This window comes from Peromyscus eremicus, chromosome 3, assembly GCF_949786415.1.
Source record: "Peromyscus eremicus chromosome 3, PerEre_H2_v1, whole genome shotgun sequence".
NCBI lineage: Eukaryota > Metazoa > Chordata > Mammalia > Rodentia > Cricetidae > Peromyscus > Peromyscus eremicus.
This window is the reverse complement of record NC_081418.1, coordinates 153,597,371-153,612,893: the sequence shown is the minus strand read 5'-3', so window position 1 is coordinate 153,612,893 and position 15,523 is coordinate 153,597,371. Positions and strand designations below refer to the sequence as shown.

The 15,523-nt window shown below is 42.3% G+C and overlaps 1 protein-coding gene across 1 annotated transcript in view; it reads right to left on the bottom strand.

Annotated features, from left to right (window-relative positions):
* Rassf8 (Ras association domain family member 8) overlaps positions 1 to 15,212 on the bottom strand; it is a 50,695-nt gene extending 35,483 nt beyond the window's left edge. Inside the window, exon 1 of the mRNA XM_059256358.1 lies at positions 14,989 to 15,212. The gene's annotated coding sequence lies outside the window, so the exon portion shown is untranslated. The remainder of the gene's footprint in view (positions 1 to 14,988) is intronic.
* Positions 15,213 to 15,523: the final 311 nt, after the last annotated feature.

Below are 15,523 nucleotides of genomic sequence, written 5' to 3'. Positions count from 1 at the left end.
AATATTTTCTACATGGAAATGATGTTTAAATGCTATCAAAATGGAAATGACTTGTATTAATCCAAGTGTCCACACTAGTCAGGATTTACATAGAAAATGCTGTGTGTTCATTCTTCCTCTAAGTCAGAGCAATGATATGTCTGATGTGTCATTTCACAAAGACACTGGTTCAACTTAACACCCCAACAGAATTCAAGAGAAAGTTAAATACAGGCATATTGACAGCCAAGCACGCCACATGTTTCATATGACCTGCTAAGCCTGATGAGCTATAGATGTCAAAATGAATGTAGAAGAGGCCCATCAGGCTCAGCATGAACATATATCATCGATTAGTGATGTCTGTATGGGCAGAAAGAGCATACCCATGACATATTTTAACATCCCTGGGATACCTGACCCTGCTGTTCATTGGCTATGTGGCTTTAGACAAATTAGTTTCCTTGGCTCTAGAATGGGAATAATAATCCTTAAATTTGTCAAGACCAATAGCAATGAACATGAATGCTTAAAGCAGGGCTCATCATGCCATAATCTTTTAAATAACAGCCCTTATTAGTACTCCTATTGTAATTTGCATTTCTCAGAGCCATTACTGATTGATCACTTACATGTCTTGAGACAGAGGTTTCTGCTAAGTCGGCTGCTATGGAAGCTGAGTCCTCACTAGGAAGCCAGGGCTACATAAGTAGTGCACTGTCCAGCAGTCCACAAGAACACAACTGCACAAAGCCACAGGGCCCACACACAGGCACTCAACTAGCACTCCACTCTGAGCCTGATCAAGCAGTATTCAAACACACCATTTACTCTGATGAGAAATGACGGTTACAGAAATAGAACCATTTTTCTTCCTGGGACTACTCACTTATTTACCAAGTATGGGTTAAAAACTAGTAATTACACTCTCTAAGGATTTCAGAGTCTTACTGCGGGCCTACTTAACACTAGCTACATTAAAGACTTCTAACACATAAAACTTACTTCAGTAACAAAGTGAATATCAGAAAACACTTTAAAAACTGAGATGTTAGGAAATGCCACCATATATCATAACCAACAAGAATGAGCATAGCTAAAAAGAGACACATGCTTTTGTTATAAAAATGTGTTTCCACAGCTAGTAAGTACCAAGTCTTCCCACACCACTGGAAAATATCACTCCATGATTATGATTCTAATTAACAGACCAGATTACTGCTCTATGCCCTATTACTGTGACTTTACTGAGCTGAGTAAATTGATGGAAAAGCAGTAAATTGGAAGGGCACGGATTAACAGTCAGCAGACTGGGTCCAGGGTATACTTTAACCATGGGTTTGGAACTACCTTGAACACATACATATATGGTAGTTCATGTTTCCATCCACCAAGTACAGACACCACTTAAAAGTTTCAGTTCTACCAGGCGGTAACCAGTACAGATGGAACTGGGAACTAAGAACATGAGAGAGGCTGGGGAGCATCTCCAGGCACACCAGGCCACAAGAACTCTGCCTCTTTGTAGACCTATGAGAGGCCAACATGACTGTAGGCCCTGTGGAAGACACGCCCTGACCACAGGGAAACCTTCACTTTCCAGTCTACACTTTTGGATCTGAGAGCAGACATGGAACAGACTGCACAGCTCTTAAACTCACATGGAAAGAAACATCACAAATGCCTGATGTCTAAGAAAAAACACACCAGGATGCTCATCAGAGTCCATGGGTTTTTTAAATCAACTGATTAACCTTGATAGAAATGCACCGTAATATCCAAGTGACACAGTGCTATGAACCAGGCAGGAGGATGGAGGATACTCTTCAGAGTTCACAGACCCAGGGCTTCAACACTCAGCTACAGAGCTACAGAAAGAGCAGTGGAGACTGAGGTTTCTCATGTTCCAGTATGGAGCGCTTGACAGCTTTTGTTATGGTCCTTTGCAGATGCTCACCATGCCAGGCTCCATTCTAAGTGCTCCAAATATGCTGTTTTAATTCTCAAAAGCTCTTCCAGATAGGCATCATTGCCACCTTTCAGAAGAGACCTTCTCAGAACAGATGCTCACGGTCACACGTCACTTCAAGAGAGCCAATATTGAATGCAGACATTCCGGAGCCAGGCATTTAGCTAAGGTGCTCCACTGTTCAAGAAAGAATTAATGTGGCACCAAATTACTTCAAAGAGCAGTTACTCAGTGAGAGGGCTCAGTGCTTGCTGCACAGGCCTGGCAGCCTGTGTTCAACTCCTGGAGTCCATTTAAGTTGGAAGAAAGGAATCAGTTCTACAAAGTAGTTCTTTTGACCTCTAACCCTACACAGCATGGATGCACACACTAAAATACTAAGCAAATAAAAGCATTTACCAATGGCCTACTGTGCACTGAGCCTATGATAAAAACTTTAAGGATATTGCATGGAAGTTCGTGTATTTGTGTGTTGAGCTACTTAACAAAACACAAACAAATGGGTAGTTTGCTAAGAACAAAGATGTAGTATGTTCTGAAGTCTGGCAGTCCAGAGCAGGCACTGTCAGACGTGTATGATGTATGATGAGGACCTGCCCCACCCACAGGTGCTGCCTTCCTGCTACACTGTCACATGGCAGAAGGGACAGGGCAGCTCTCTGGTCCATTTCATAAAGCGATTAACTCCACTCCTGACCTCTCAGAACCATATCACTTCCCAAAGACCAGAGCTCCTGAGACCACGGTGCTGGTGGATGGAGAGGAGAGTGGTGCACAAACAGACCATGCCAGGCAGTCCAGATTAAAGTTATCATCTTTACTGGACTCTCATGATTATGGGATGGAAGGCAGATATGAAGGGCGGTCTGGCAGAACAATCCATTCCTATCAAAAATAGTACTGCTTATCAAAGAGTCTTCTGGGAAGCAGCTGACTTAGCTTTCTGGAAAAGTCTTAAAAGGGTCTGGGTACACAAACTGGTGAGATCCAGTATTTCCTCTTTTCAATGGGGATCTCTTCCTATGGACACACAGAAGTGGCTGAACTGTACTATACCAAAGCTTATTAAATGGTGGGCTATAACCCAATGTCTCTAACTTAATGCTGGCTGAATAAAGTCCATATGGCATTATGTGACTGAATGTAGGGTCCATGAAAACTCTGACGATAGTAAAGTATATGAATGCACAATGACCATAAATTAGCTCCAAGTCAAATGCATGAGTGTTTCCTGGGAGTGCTCATTCATGCCATCGAGTGACTTTACTGCAGCTGGAGTTCTGAACATACAACATGCACACTCAGCAGTGCACATGTCATCATGTCACCAACACTGCCTGACACACCTTCGCTCAGACGCAAGACAATTATGTTACGATGTGAAGTGTTCTTACGCCACAGAAAACATTTCTTCTCACAGAAAAGAGTGGTTTAATCATAGGAAACAAAGACCTTTCCTACCACAATCCCTAACATACTTAGGGGAAGGAAGAGAGATGGCTCAGCGGTTAAGAGCACTGCCTGATGTTCCAGAGGACCTGGGTTCAATTCCCAGGCCTTCAAGTGTCTGATCATACCAGGATTAAAAAAAAAAAAAGATCCACGTGACCCTTCTCCCTTTCAAGAGGTCACATCCAAGGCAGGAAGCACCACCTCCTTCAGGCCCAAGGTCATGGGCAGAGCAAATACCACTACAGTGTATTTCATTTTTAGACAAACAGTATAAACAGTGCACCCATCTCATTTGCATACAAATTTTCTTTACTCTTTAATAAATGGTAAAATTATGTTTATTACAGAATTATTTAATTATTTAAGAAATAACTATAGTTTATTATCATTAAGTGTTTAATTTACATATCTATTTTATATACTTTTATAACCACAAATAGAAAGGAGTTGCTAGTAGGAAAGCTTAAGAAGCCCTGAATTAGATAATGAGGAGAAGGAGGTACTGGGGGTTAAGCCAAAGCAAATTAAATTAATCTTCAATGGATAATATGAGAAGAGATCATTAGGAAAATAGAGCTTTACAAAAACAAATGTGGCACCCATTCATTCCCAGGGCTCAGGGAACTGGGCTTTTGACAAATGAGGGAGGGATCCACTGTGCATGTACAATGTGAGGTGGCTTCTCTCCCAGGCGCCCATGCTGTTCCTGCATGGCTTGAGAATGACACTCCTTTCATCCTATGCCGGCCGGCCTCCATGCCATTTTGGCAGAGCTGGTCACAGTGGAAGGGAGGGATAGTAGCTGTTCTCAGAAACTGCTCATGGAGAAGAGGTGACCAGTCCCCCTCCCTTCCTAATTCCTCATCAAGTTTTTATTTAATTTTTGGCTAAAGCTCATGGCCTTTGCTGCTATCTGACCCAATCTTCTGCACAAAAGAAGAGCAAACCCTTGAGAGTGAAAAGTCTTCCAGCTTGAGGCCTGAGAGTAAGAGTTTGCTCTGGAGGTCCTGGCACATGCATGCCTAGAGAACTGACACCACAGGCCCAGGAGCCAGGATACCATGCCCACTCCAGGACCACCACTCTCTCCGCCATTTTTGTTTCTTTCCTTACCTAAGAGGTCAAAGAATATCTAAGCAGCTGTGTCTTAGGGTTTTTATTGCTGTGAAGAAAAACCATGATCATGGCAACTTTTATAAAGAAAACATTTAATTGGGCTTGCTTACATTTTTAGAGGTTCAGTCCATTATCATCATGGCGAGGAGCATAGTGGCATGTAGGCAGATGTGGTGCTGGAGCTGGGAGTCCTACATCTTGACTCAGAGGCAACAGGAAGTCGACTGACTGTCACACTGAGTGAAGCTTGAGAAAAAGACCTCAAAGCCTGACCCCACAGTGACACACTTCCTCCAACAAGGTCACACCTCCTAGTAAACAGTGCCACGCCCTCTGGGGGCCGTTTTCTCTAAAACCACCGCAAGCTGTTGTAAGCACCCTAACAAAACAGCTTTCTCGCAGTCCCGCTTCCTGCGTGGGCTTCTACTTCTGTCCCTCTTTGTAGCAAAACTCCTTGAGTTCTCAAACATTCCATTTTCTCCAGGCTCATTTCAGCCAAGCTTTTGTTCCTGGTAATCACTCTTATCAAGGCCATGAGCTTGGACTTCTTTAGAGTACAGGGTAGAATTATGATGGCTGATGACATCTTTACACAACTTGAAGGCTTGGTTTGCTGCTATGTAAATCCATTTGCAGTAGAAAAGGAGACGAGGAAGAACAAGTGCACAGGAAAGCACTAAATTAATGAAAACCCAAAGATCTGAAGGAAGAGATGGTACCACTCCACGGACCTTCATTTACTCCTTACTCCCTAGGACAGCCATTTTTGAACCAATCTAGAAGGAATGCTCCAGTCACAAATCATGAAATCATTTCTTCAGCATCAAACCTCAGTCTCAAAAATGCCCCCAAGGGGAAAAAAAGGTTCAGCTTTTGTGTAGGTACTTACAACGTAAGTATAAGCTACAGTGAGAGACACAGAAAAGCGTGTGTGGTGTTAGAAGCCCAGCCTCCCTAAGACTAAGACTGCAGACTGTGCTGTATGAAATTCTAATGTACTGGCTGTAAAAATCACTATGCTTCTAGAGAGGATGATCCAGATGTCTTTGGAACAAAACAAGAATAGAAAAAGCAATAGTTAATTATTACCCCATTTGTCCTGACGGTGACACTTTTTAAAAATGATCTACAATCATTTTATCTCCTAAAAAAATTTCCTTTGTAACAAGAAATTTCATAAAACTGCACAGCTAGACAGTGTAACTTCTAATGTGATCTATCTGTCTGTTATTTCAATGGAGAATAATTTAAAACAGCAAGATCCTTTTGAGAATGAGAACAAGAATAGCTAAATATTTAATTTTAAGATTAAAGAAATTACCAACACTAAAAAAATATCTCTTTCAAATACACACACGTACACATAATATGTGCCATATTAGTAAGCATATAAAAAAGAAAAGATCTGGTATGAATGTTACCAATTATAACTTTTTGAAGTTTGGACGGCTTGTGAGCAAAGCAAGTGTCTCTGTGTCACATGAAGTCCTGTGATTAAATACATGTAAACTTCATGCTTAAATCTTACAAAATAACACTTCACCCATTTGGACATCAACTTATCCAAAGAATAGGCAAGCACAAAAGAAAGCAAACCACAAAGGGAGTGTTTGAAGGGAAATAGGTGCAGGCCTCGGTTCATGCCTTTCAATGTCAACAGTCTTGGAGCGACACAGCACAGGCGAGCTTCCCCATGAGCTGAGGACCACATGTGCAGCTGGCTATTGTGACCACTTGTCAGAATTCCCGTCTGTCCAGAAAACAGGCCACAGCGCTACAGGAAAAGCCTAAAGTACAGAGCACAGCAGAATTATCTGCACACAGACCCCATCCATCAGGGCAGCCAAGGCAATCTGCAGAGATGGAGAGGGATTAACAGGTGTCCAGTTCCCAGAAATACACCATGCTTTATGTGGTCACCCTGGAGATAAGTGCTATGAACTTCACCCACTGAGAAAAGAAGGTGTGGCCCGACTTCACCCCATCTGCCTACTGCTCCACAGGGCCCAACAGTCCTTGTTTTCTGAGTATGCTGAGTCAGACACTAGGGTTGTGCCTAGAGTGAATGTGAGTCCTGGTTTACCCAGAAAAGCAATGACTTTCATTTCTTCCTTCCTTCCTTCCTTCCTTCCTTCCTTCCTTCCTTCTTTCTTCTTTCTTTCTTTTCTTTCTATCTATCTATCCATCCATCCATCCATCCATCCATCTATCTATCTATCTAAATCTACCAGAAAAGCAATGACTTTCATTTCTTCTATCTATCTATCTATCTATCTATCTATCTATCTATCTATCTATCTATCTATCTAAATCTACCCACCTATTTATCTCTCTCTCTGTATATGTATATATATACATATACATATATATATATATATATATATATATACACACACATATACCGACCCACCTATCTATCTATATATATAGCAATCTACCCACCTATCTGTATACCTACCTACTGACCTATTTACCTCTATCTATCTATCTATCTATCTATCTCTATCTATCTACCTACCTACTTATCTATAGATCTATCTATCTATCTATCTACCTACCTACTTATCTATGTATTTACATACCTACCTATCTATCTAGTGCTTGGTCTGAACAACTCCCTCCAATATAAGATAATAGAAGTCTTCTAGCATAAAAATACACACAAACTATGTCTGGAACAACACTAAAATTTGGGTGGAAAGACCATAATATTTTAATAAAAATGATAATTTTCACTCATTAAATTGTTTACACACCAAGTTATATATTGCACACACACACATATATTATTTACTTTTCAATGAAACAAATAGATATTCTTATATCCAATATGTTGAATGAGAAGACTTGAGGTCTCCCAAACAAATGGCATTTCATTCATTAACATGGAACATGACTTCACCCAGACTGATAATTCCATATGACATGACAGCTTATGAAATGAGCACTTTTTGGGACATCTTGAAGGGAAAGAATAAAAAAGAAGATGAGAGAGAGAGAAAGAGACAGAGAGAAAGAAAGAAGGTCAAAAGTCAGGAAGCAATCAAGACTGCCCTTCCTTAAGGTGTGACTTTTCTTCTAAAACTGAAGACCATACTGGTGAAGTCAAAGAAAAAGAGGTGGTCACTAAAGAACTCTGGACTTAGCAAGGTCATGGATAATCTGTCACAAGTGTTGAAATGAGAAGTTTAAAGTAAGTTTCCCTAAACTCTCTAGGGAGCAAGTACAACCAACCTGGGCTCTAGAAGAAAGAAAGAAAGAAAGAGAAAGAAAGAAAGAAAGAAAGAAAGGAAGGAAGGAAGGAAGGAAGGAAGGAAGGAAGGAAGGAAGGAAGGAAGAAAGAAAGAAAGGAAGGAAGAAAAGAAAGAAAGAAAGGAAGGAAGGAAGAAAGAAAGGAAGAAAGAAAGGAAGGAAGGAAGGAAGGAAGGAAGGAAGGAAGGAAGGAAGGAAGGAAGGAGAATGTGATTGTGGTATTAGCAGACACCCTGCACTGCCTTTTTCTTGTGTTGAGAGCAGCTAGAAATAGTTCTCTGTGGATAACCTGAGAATAAAGAATAAGACAACCCTTGTTTACACTGTACACTTTCTGTATGCTTAGAGCTACGGTATTAGTTCACACTGTCCACTGTCTATATGCTTGGAACTACTGTATTAGTTCACACTGTCCACTGTCTATATGCTTGGAACTACTGTATTAGTTCACACTGTCCACTGTCTATATGCTTGGAACTACTGTATTAGTTCACACTGTCCACTCTGTATATGATTGGAACTATTGTATTAGTTCACACTGTCCACTGTCTATATGCTTGGAACTACTGTATTAGTTCACACTGTCCACTGTCTATATGCTTGGAACTACTGTATTAGTTCACACTGTCCACTTTCTATATGCTTTGAACTACTGTGTTCACACTGTCCACTGTCTATATGCTTGGAACTACAGTTTTACTTTTTAAATGAGTAATTTTTTTAAAATACATGACTAATGTTTGCCATTGGAGGAAAAACTCCTTTCCCAGAACGTAGGAAAACTAAAAAGGAGCCAATGTGTTGGGAGAGCTACTCTGCAGTAACCAATCTTTTCCTTTAAAGATTGGTTTATATTTTATATTTATATTGGTTTATATTTATATTTATATTGTAAAGAATATAATTACACAAAACTAAAAACTGTTTCAAGTGATAGAAAATCAAGTTTTACTTAAACTTAAAAGTGGTTCACTTGTAACTAATCAACTCATGAAAGAGCAGCCAGCCAGGGTTCTTCCTGACTAGGACCTCCATCCAAGGCTGTGTCAGGACAGCACAGTGTGACCTTTCCAGCTTATGCCCCACAGAGACCAACGCTAATCCACAAAAGGATAAGGAAGGCCTCTAATCCATTTACACAGTTAGGAAAAAAAGCATTGTAACAGCCATGTTCAGGAAGAACACCACAGATAAAGTAATATTCAAGCTTCAAAGGTTCAGAATATTTCCTGAAAATCTCCTGCATGGCATGCCCAGGTGGGTGTGCTAATCAAAACAATGGAGTCAAGAGGTAAGGGGGAAGATAAATGAATAGTAAGTTAATATGGCTATGAAATTGAAACAACTGTCCCAATTATCCATGTAATCCATGAAGATGGCCTCACTCACATCAATAGCAATATGTGAACATTTAAATACCAGTGACATTGGATATAACAGGCACAGGGAAAGGGGCAGAGTTTAAAACAGAGATGCTAGGATCTGAATGAGTGTTCCCTCTAAAAATGCATTCAATTCCACTCAATGCACTGAAATTGAATTGCCATTTAAACAGCATCAAGAGGTGAGGCCTTTAAGAGGTGATCAGGCCAAGAGGGCACTATCCTGATAAGTGGATTCATGCCACTGTCCGTCTCAGAAGTGGGCTCCTCATACAGGGCCCCCCTTTCTCTTTTTCTGTCCTTGTTCCTCCTAGTTAGCCTGTGGCTATGCAGACAGAAGGCCCTTACTAGGGGCCAACACCTTGATCTAGAACTGTGAACCAGTAAGTTTCTTTCATCATAGGATGCCAAGTCTAAAGCACTGCGTTACAGCAACACTCACGGGTACCTCAGCCGACTCCATGGACTCTTCCATTCTCCATGCATTCTAAAATGAGTGAGCCATGTGCATGTGAGGTTCACACACCTACACACCCACAAGCTCCACATTTCTACTAAAGCATCTATGTCTTAACTCAAAATAATCTTGCTAGTAATTACCATCTTGTAAATTTCAGTAGAGAAAAAAAATCAAAAGAAAGATCTCTCTTCTGAAGCCACATTCTACTTTGTACAGACACCTGGAAACTGTCTGAGTACACAGTCAAATTAACCTTACTGTACAAGTAAACATTTCATTCTCTCTGCTTACATACACTTGTTTCTAAGTAAGACTATAACACAGCATGTCACAAAATGAAAAGTATTAACAAGCTGACACTAAGTAATTGTATTCCTAAACCAGTGGTCCATGAAAACCAGATTCCAATATTTAATATTAGACATGCACATTAACAAATGGATATGATGATTCCTTCCTTTCTCATGACATCTTGTTTCTTTCACATTTCATTAAATAACAGTCACACTGAAATCCAAGTCTGAGCTCCTCTATGACACATTATCAGAAAGGAACAGTCTCAAATATATACACCCAGCTTCTCAGCTCTACTCAAAATGCTACAACAGGAAAACTGTTCCCTGTTTTCTAAAACCAGAAATAAAATAATTAGGTCACAATAGCTCGTTTCTTTGGGGAAAATAAAGATGACGAATGCAATCAGGATATTTATTATCGCTGAAATTCTCTAGGCCTGGATGCCAAGTCAAGTGTGTCTTGATGCAAGTTACTGTGGCAACGTGCACTACAGAAAATGCCTTATTCTACCATGGAATATTACTCCAGCCTTTTAAAATCCATCAGTACAAATTGTAATTACAAACACTACTTCACAAACTTTATTCAGAAATACCCTTATCAAATCCTTCAAACCAAATACAAGAATATAAAACATTTTCCATTAAAGCAACATGAAACTAAATATGTGCATATGTGAATGGGCACACACACACACACACACACACGTGTGCATACAAGCATGCACACATATTCAGAATGTAAAATTTTGAGAGCATTCCAAACTCATTTCTCATTATTAGAGGCACAGTACATCTCCACCAAATCCTTCATCCCGGAAATTTCTTGCAGGGCAGTTCTGAAGGGTTATAGACCTGAGTGCTATCATTCCCTCTCACCAACCCTTTTATAGCAAGGGGGTCAGAAGAGTCTGGGGATGCCTGTGGCCCTGTTCAGACAGAAAGAAAACACATAATCTGTAAAAACGACTGTCTTTTCATAGAAAATACACGCTTCAGAGCCTGGAGAGATGGCTCGGTGGTTAAGAGCATATTGCTCTTGCAGAGGAACCCTGTTCAGTTCCCTACACCCATGTCAGGCAGCTCCCAACCACCTGGAATTCTAGTTTTGGAGGATCCAACACCCTCTTCTAGCCCTACAGGCATTGTACACACGTGTGGTACACATAGATACACTCAGGCACACACAAATACACATAAAATAAAACATTAATGTAGCTCTTCTTCACTGTTTCAAATGTATAAGCCTAACAAACTGCCTTGTGATTAAGTGAAAATTATTCTCTATCATCACCCTCTTAAAAAAAAGTGACTTGAGAAATTATCTTCATGGAGAAACTCTGATTTAACAGATATTCTGGCTGCAAGACATTAACACTAAAAGATGAAACAGCCCTGTGAAGACGCACACAGTGTCACAGTGAGTGTGAGACTTGCAGAGCTTTCTGTTGTCCGTCAAAACTGGACACTTCCGCACCCGAAAGGTGCAGGAGAAAGGCCACCCTCCCCACAGTGAGCCAGGCTATCATCTGCCAGGCAGGCTGACCAGGTTTCTGTGTACAGCTACACACAGCTCTCTCTATGTGGAACCTTCATTACTAACAGGCAAAGTGCATTTTATAAAGAAGAGCAAAAAGGGTAGAATGCAAAAGAATCTCTGCATTTACCAATAATTAAAGAAAACAACAAAAACAGAAAGCTTTTTAGCAACAAATTCTAAGTTACCTAACCCACCCATGTAACCTGAGGGATCCCAGGAACCCCAAACCTGAACTGCTTAAGCCCTGTGCACATGGCCCCCGAGCAAGGAGCCTCAGTCACAGTTCTCTTAGCAGAACCAACAGGTTAGCCCTGCTCCCCAAGGAGAAGCTGCAGTGGGAACAGCTTAGGGCAGACACTAGTCTCTGAGTTTTGCTCTAACTGGAGACACTAGCTGGGCTGCAGAGCACTGTCCTCCCTATCCTTCTCCTTCATATGAACGGACTTAACAGGCTTTTTAGTTTCTACATGGATGTAACAAGCTGGCTTCACTAGAATCACTGTCTCACTCTAACACTTGTGGCCGAGTAGTTTCTAGTGCCCAACACTGTAGCAGGTTCTACAAGAGAGCTGAGCCAGTACAGAAATGGAATTGTAGGTTTAGGAGTCCGGCTGCTCCAATAATCTAGCAATTACTAGAAGGTTCTGAGGCTATACAATTTGAGTGTAAGTTTAATTTATGTGAGACTTCTGAGGATCATGCAATCACATAATTTTTGCAAATGGAGGGCTAAGGAATTTATGCCGTGGCATGCTGGTTGGTGTCCTTAAAGTGTTTATTCACCTGTAAAATGTGAACAGCTCCCTCCTAAGTGATTTACGTGCTACAAACAAGGTCAGATGGCTTTCCCTCCTGAGACCAGTAAGTCACTTCCACATCTGGGAGACGAGATGACGGAACAGGTATACCAAAAGCAACTTGAGACATAACTTGGTTTTGAATACTTGAGGAAACTGTTGTGTTCTTTCTACTTGACAAAGCCACTCAGGGACACTGATGAATGAGAGCTCGAAGGACAGTTCATTGTCACCAAGGGTATCACAGAGAAAGCTACCAAACCTTCCCAGCCTCACTCTGTGGAGACTCCTCTGCTTCCAGAAGCAGCAGTTTGAAAGAGCAGGCAGAGCAGCACTTAGAAGGCCCAGGAGCAGCCGCCACTCTCAAAACTGAACTTGTCTGGAGATGCATTTGTCAACACAAGCTTGGCCTCAGCATCTGCACACAGTGGTGAGGTGCCACTGCACACCGTAGATCTTAAAATAGACACTTTGTAAAGGACGGTCCCTGAGTCACCAGTGAACGTAACTGTAAATGTCTCCCAAAACTCTAAAAGGTTTTTCAAAGTAACTGTCCTGGGTGCTAGGCTTCCAGGATGCACATGCAAGACAGCGGCTTCTGACTCACCTCCCTGCAGGGCCAGCAGGGCAAGCCAGTGTGAGATAGTGTGAGAGGAGGCAGAAAGAACCCCAGGCTGCTATCCTGGGGTTGACACAGGCACCCGAAAGCATACGAAGGGTCCTTAGAGTGATGGCCAACTTCTATCTTGAAAATAATGATTCCCTTTTAACTTCCAGTCCTGAAAAAGCAAAGCACAGGAGCTGCTTTCCCGAGAACAATCCTGTCAGCGCTCACTCACCACTCAGCCCTCTGACCGCAGTTCCTTGGGTGGGAGGGTTTCTGCTGAGTTTCACCTAACACTGTGTCTTTGGAAAAGGAATTCAGTTGTTTCTCCAAAGACCACTTAATGGCCTAGAGTGTTCCAGGAAGGGTTTCTCACCCCTTCTCTACTACCCAAAGCTCCCTGCAACAACACAGTGATTTTCTTGTCAGCAATTACTAGTTAGGCATTAGGAAAACTGCCTAAAATGAAGGCTAAAACTGTTGAAGACAAGACCCGGGGTGGGGGGTGGGGGTGGGGAGATAGTCCTAAAGAATAAAACCAAAGCCAGGCCACACTTTTCCTTGGAGAGAACAAGCGACCCCCACTGCTCCCTAAGGAGGCGGCCTGGCAGCATTTCCTCTGACCACTCCACTGCCTAATGCTTCAAGAATGTGAAGCTTGAAGGAGTCTAAGAAATCTTGGCTACAGGACTGGAATTGACGCAATCGCGTCTGCCACATTCACACTATGCCCTTCACAGATGTCTCTGCATCTATTTATAGAAAGTTTAGAGCAAGGCCAGCTACTGTCAGCCATTTTTACCATTTTCAAAATATACTCAGACATGAACTACTTTTCTTATGAATAAAAGACAGCCCTCACCCCACAAAACCTCAGTTCTTAAAGTCTTAGTCACGAAATTACATGAAATAGCAAATAAGTAATACAATCAGAAAAAAATGGTGGGCCTCAGGTGAGATACAAAACTGGAAAAAATATGTACGTTCCAACAACAGAGGAAGGAAATCTGAGTCCACAGGTGCCCTTCCATGGCCAACTTCAGCTGCATGGCTGTGTCTCCAGAAGCCAGTTCCTGACTAAAACTTCATAATTGTTTCACAAATGTCATTGATTTCCTAGTTTTTAAAAAGGTGTTAGTTACATTTACTTCTTATTTACTCTCTGTGTGTGCGCATATGCGTGCGTGCATGTATGTGTGTGTGCACACGCAGGTGTGCACATATGCCATGGATGGTGAGTGGAGGTCACAGGACAACAGGAATTGGTTCTCTAAAACAAGGGTCTCAGGGATTGAACTCAGGTTGCCAGGCTTGGTGGCAAGCACCTGTACCCACTGAGCCCTCTCACCAGCCCCTGATTGTTTTAAACTGTTATCATTGTACTACAAAGGTGTATTACTGCCTGTTTCCAATTTTTAAAGATAAATAGCGGGCTGTAAAGCATCGTCGAATTCCTGCTTCATGTATGATGCGAGCTGTTAGCTGTTAGGGCTTCCACTAGCCCTGCCTACATACTCCTCCAGGAGATACTGACATACCTGGGGATGAAGTGACCTGATGGGTTCAAAATGCAAAGAAAGGTCAACCCTGCTGGAAAGAAAACTGGGCAATCAATTAGAACCAAGCAGGAAGAGACTAGCTACCTAAACTAACAACCATACCCTAATAGCCAGAGGTCGGGAGCTCCCTGGGTCTACTATCCATGGAAAATACTTTTCTTACCAAGAGCAGTCTCTCCCCACTCACTTCCTGCACCTCTTTGTACTTCCCAGCCCACTGCCCCCTCAGTTCACTTCACAGACACAAACAGAAGATCACATCCCATCATCCACGGCTTTGCAACCTCTTCTGTAACATCTTTAGCAACTGCACTTGACCAAGTTCCTCCAAGACAAACAGAAGGGCTGGCAACGGTAAGACTAAGAAACACGCAGGGATGGTCTCAGGAAACTCACAGCACACCAGTGTCCCATGAATCCCTTTGTTGTGGCAGGACACATCTGAGCTCCTTCTCACCTCCTTTCCTGGAGCCACCACAGAGCTGTGCCAGCCTCCCACCAACAGCTTTCTGGCCTCTAGTTCCATTCATGTTAGCATCCCATGTCCAGGCCCCACCAACTCTCTGTACTGGCCAAACGTACCTCACTCCCCAGCAGACAAGTACGATGTCTTCTTACCATCCCTAGAAATAATTATCCTCATACCTACAAAATAGTAAAGCCCTCACCCCTCATCAAAGGGGCTTCTTTTTGTAACAGATGGAAACTATTATGGAGACCCACAAGTAGTTAAAATGTAGAGAGCAAGTGACTGTGGGGTGCCCAGCCCAGGAGTAGATGTTACACCACAAACCCTACACCTAGGGCTCGGGACACATCACAGAAGAGGGTGTGGAAAGATTCTAAGAGTCAGAAGACCAGGACATCTGCTGTGATTCCCCTCTCCTCCCTCCTCCTCTCTTCTCTCCTTCCTTCCTCCTCTCCCCTCCTCCTCTCCTCTCTCCTTCCTTCCTTCCTTCCTCCTCTCCTCTCTCCTTCCTTCCTTCCTTCCTCCTCTCCTCTCCCCTTCCTTCCTTCCTCCTCTCCTCTCCCCTCCTCCTCCCTCCTCCTCTCCTCTCTCCTCATTCCCTCCTCCTTTCCTCTCTCCTTCCTCCCTCCTCTCCCCTCCTCCTCTTTT